Genomic DNA, 4942 nt, shown 5'->3' with positions numbered 1-4942 from the left:
ATTAGATCAATACACTTAGATATAAGTTTAGGGACTTAAGTGTCCCATTTTGAAGTTTAGGGACTTAAGTGGGTAATCGTCCAAAGTTTGGGGGGACAAAGTGGAATTAACCCATTTATTTATTTAGTCACTTTAATTGTTTTGATTTTGTATATTTATTTTAATTTAATTTTTAATTATTTGGAAGGCAATTAAACACCAAAATTATAATAGTTAGGTTATTATTTTATTTTTCTTTACCCCTTTAGATTGTAGTTAGAGCCTCCAAATGTAATAGTTAGGGTTTTATTTGCTTTATTTGCCTTGTGTGTTTTGCATGCTTATGTGTTTACGTGTTACTCGCTTTTTTAGGGTCTTACATCTAGATATCATGCTTATATGCAATGTGCTATATGTGATTTATGTGTTTATTTGCTTTTATCATGTTTTACATGATTTATTTGATTATAATAAATGCATGACATCACCACACTAGTCCAACGCTAGTTGTGGCCCTTTTTTTTTATACCACACTAGTCCAGCACTAGTTGTGGCCCTTGTTCCCGTTTTCTCGCTAGTCCAATGGTAGTGAAAACTTATAAATATGGATTAGTCCAATGCTAGATCCTTAGGGACCATCTATGCACTAGATCATGTTTGTATGACAATCACTACATTTGCATGCATATTTTCTACTTTTTAGGGTTTTATCATTTTGCATAACATTTCCTTTATATGTATATCCCTTATCCCATATTTCCCCTATATGTATATCCCTTGCCTCTATGTGTGAAAACATGACATTAGACTTGCATTCCATTTAAGAATTAGAACTAGGTTAGCACATTTTGCTTGATTAGATTCGGGAAAGTACCCCTCGAATATGGGATATGGACAAGTGTGGCTTTCTAGCCTTAACATGCTCGCATTCCCTCTATTAAAGGGAAAATTAAAGTCACGAATAGGAGTAAAGTATGATGCATTCCCTTAGGTCATTTGTATATTATTATTTTCCTTTCTTTCTTTTTTTCGAATCTCATCTTTTGCAAATTTCGTGACCTCTTCAAAGAGTCCCTTTTTTGGATATCGCAATTAATGCGATTAGCACCAATCAAGTTTTGAAAAGACATATTGACCTTTCTGATAACCACTAGGTCTAGATTTGCATCCATATAGTGACATCCAAATATGATAAATTCTTAGATTAAAAAATAAGAAAATTTTTGACTAAATCACGCAACTAGTCTTGATTAGGTTGAAAGGGTGTTTTGGATTTTATCCTTGCCTTTCCTTTCTTCAAATGTGACTCCTGACACCTTTCTCTTGTTTTTCGAAAATTTGGAGTCGTTTAAAAAGGGTTTTTTTATCTTTTTTCTTTAAAAATTCATTTTAGATAATTTGGTACACCTTAACTCAATACTAAGTGGCGACTCCTATTTTTATTAAAAATTCTTTTTAAACTATTATTGTTGGGTCAAAATCGTCGCACTTTAAGTCCCATTTAGGCCCATTCTCTTTATTTATTTTCTAAAAAAATCAAAAACTCCTTTTTACTCAAAATAAATCAAAAATTCATTTTTCAATCAAAAATTAATCAAAAATCCATTTTCCTAAACACATTTATTTTTCATTTAAAAATAAGGCGCGACACACATGATAGTATTCAAATGGTCCAAAAGAATGCAAACATAGAACGCAAATTGAGGGTTGAGGTTTTTGGATAAAAAAAGTCCACTCGACACTTCCAATGCACGTGATAGTGTTCAAATGGTTTAAAAAAGTGCAAATAAGTCATGAACACACTTAAATACTTAAATTCACTTCATTTTCATGCAAATGACTACCTTAACCTCATATCAAGAAATTAAGCATTGTAAACTCAAAAATCAAGGTTAAGGTTCCCTTTTTCACATTGGTCTCCACTCCTTATGAACAATTGTTTATTTAACGTTGCGTCTCCTACAAACCAATAAACACACTAAATCAAAAATCAAACCAAACAACAAAAAGTACACTAAAAGCAAACTAAAACTAAAGGAATTGTAGGTTTACCTCCCAACAAGCGCTTTGTTTATAGTTGTTGAACTCGACTTTCACAATTCATTTTGGTTGATTAGATGAGTCTCCTAAAAAGTAGACTACTCTTTTAGGAACCCTTTGTTCGACCAAATAAAATTTCAATTTTTGATCATTCACTTTGAATATGGTGCCATTTTCACCTTTAATTTTCACCATTCTACAAGGAAAGACTTGAACTACTTCAAATAGACCATAATATCTAGATTTGAGCTTGTTCAAGAATAATTTAAGCCGTAAATTATACAATAACACCCTGTGACCATCCTCAAAGTGCTTGGGAGGATATGTTCGTTTGTCATGTGTAAATCTTGACATTTTCATACAAAGTTAAGCGCAACTCCTCCAATCCACTAAATTTGAGTAATCCCTTTTCACCTGCAAGTTTAAAATTGAGATTAATAGCCTCAATGGTCTAATAAGTTTTATACTCTATGTTTACATGTAAATAACATATTTTTTTATAAACAAATCTATATAGTGACATTGCCAATGGTGTTTTAAATGTTATCCTATACGCCCACAAAGTATCATCTAACTTTTTTGATCAATCTTTTCTTGATTTATTCATAGTTTTTTCCAAAATAAGGTTAATCTTTCGATTCGCCAACTCAATTTGCGCATTGGCTTGAGAATGATAAGAAAGTGATATTTTATGTCTGCATCCATATTTAACCAACAAAGTGTCAAATGGTTTATTATAAAAATATTTACTTTCGTCGCTTAAATAGCTTTTGGGACAACAAGCCTATAAAATATGTTTCTTTTAAGGAATTCAAACACAATTTTAGCATCGTTAGTAGGTGAAACAATGGCTTCCACTTATTTAGAAACATAATCAACTATAAAAGAATGTACTAATTATTAAAAGAACTAGGAAATGGTCCCATGAACTTTATGCCCCAAATATCAAATAATTCAACCTCCATGTATGTAGTTAAAGACATTTCATTATTCCTAAAATTATTGCCGATTCTTTGACATTGATTACAACTTGACAAAATTTCTAGCATATTGGTACATGGTAGGCCAATAAAAATTTGATTGTCATACCTTTACTACGATTTTAGTTGTGCTAAAATGTTCTCCTGTCTCAAAGTTATGACAATGCATTAAATTACTATGTAACTCTTCTTCCGGAACACATCTTCTAATTATACCATCTGCACAATATTTTATAGAAAAATGGTTCCTCCCAAAAATAATATTTGGCATCATGTATGAATTTTTTCCTTTTGTGAAAAGTCAAATTACTTGGTATCACCTCTCTAATCAAGTAATTAACCAAGTCGACATACCAAGGTGATTTTTGAATCGCCAATAAAAACTCATCCAAAAATTCTTCTTTAATAGGAATTTGATACTCTTGTGGCATACTCTCGAATTGGGAAAGATGATCCACTACAAGATTTTTAGATCCCTTCTTATCTTTGATCTCCAAATCAAATTACTGCAATAATAAAATTCATCTAATTAGTCGAGACTTTACATCTTTCTTGTTCAAAAGATATTTGATTGTCACATGATCGGTGTAAACAATGACTTTAGATCCCACTAGCTAAGATCTTGTCAACACATTTTGGGCCACTATAATATATGATATAAATAATAGAGAAGGTTTAAAATTAGAGTGCAGGTATAATTCTCGTCAAGTTTTTGGCGCCGTTATTGAAGAACCACGGCAATATTATGGCTAAAACAATCTTTATTACTGTAGACATTATGGTATATTGTGAATATCTTTTAGTTAGTGAATAGAGTAATTTTTATTTTATCTAGTTTGTTTAATTTATAGTTAACTTCTCTTATTTGTGATCCTAGTTGTGCATGCACTGAACTCTTCGTGGAACAGTTTTATTGGTTTCCGAAATTGAAAGAATTCTAAGGAGACGAAGAAGGCAAACACTGCAAGATATCGTGAAAAACCAAGAAGAAAAAGAAATTTTCATTGAACTTCCTCTAATTGATACAATGACGGACGAAAGGAATAGACGATTTTTAAGGAACTTTGCATTGCCCGAAGGGAATGAACTACAAATGAGCATTGCAAGATCTATCGTAAATACTAATAATTTTGAATTTAAACCTGCACTAATTTGAATGATGCAACAATCTCAATATGGAGATAATGCTACTGAAGATTTGAATTCCCATTTCTCTACATTTTTTGAAAATATGTGATACAATTAAATTTAATGGAGTTAGTGATGATGCAATTAACTTTAGATTGTTTCCTTTTTTTTAAAGGACAAGGCCAAAGTTTGATTATAATCACACTCTCTTAATATTTTCATATCTGGGGCTGATTTGTCCAAGACATTTCTAAATAAATTTTTTTACCAGGCAAAATTGTTAAACTCTGTATGGATATAACTAGATTTTTTCAACAGGACGGAGAGTCTTTATATAAAACTTAGGAGCATTTTCGGGAGTTTTTATATAAATATCCACATCATGGTTTGTTTGATTGGCTCGTGGTTTAAACGTTTTACAACAGATTCATATATACGACCAAGATTCATAGGGATACAGCGGCTAAAGATGCATTGCTGGGTAAGTTGGCTGAGGAAGTTCAACATTTGATTGAGAAGATGGCTGCAAATAATTATGGGAAATTTGCCAAATTTGTCCCTAACATTTACCAAAAACACTTTTTTAGTCCCTAACATATAAAATCAGCCAAAATTGTCCCTCACATTTAAATTGTGATCCAATTTGGTCCTAATGCTCGTTTTTGCTTATTTTTCTGACTAAAAATAGCACGCTTCTCTCACATGGTCATATTTTTAGGGGCAAAACTGGAAAACCCATTTCATTACCGGTTGAAAGTAAAAGGATAGGGGACCACCACCCCCTTTTCACCTTTCTCCCTCAAATTACAGTTTCA

The 4942-nt window shown here is 31.7% G+C and overlaps 1 non-coding gene across 1 annotated transcript; it reads right to left on the bottom strand.

Annotated features, from left to right (window-relative positions):
• Positions 1 to 4409: 4409 nt before the first annotated feature.
• On the bottom strand, positions 4410 to 4516 carry LOC113743107 (small nucleolar RNA R71). The gene has a single exon (XR_003460993.1). It is a non-coding gene; the product is annotated as a small nucleolar RNA R71 (small nucleolar RNA).
• Between the last annotated feature and the right edge of the window lie 426 nt (positions 4517 to 4942).

This window comes from Coffea arabica, chromosome 4e (assembly GCF_036785885.1).
Source record: "Coffea arabica cultivar ET-39 chromosome 4e, Coffea Arabica ET-39 HiFi, whole genome shotgun sequence".
Lineage (NCBI taxonomy): Eukaryota > Viridiplantae > Streptophyta > Magnoliopsida > Gentianales > Rubiaceae > Coffea > Coffea arabica.
Note: the sequence above shows the minus strand (reverse complement) of the source record. Positions and strands in the feature narration are given on the sequence as shown.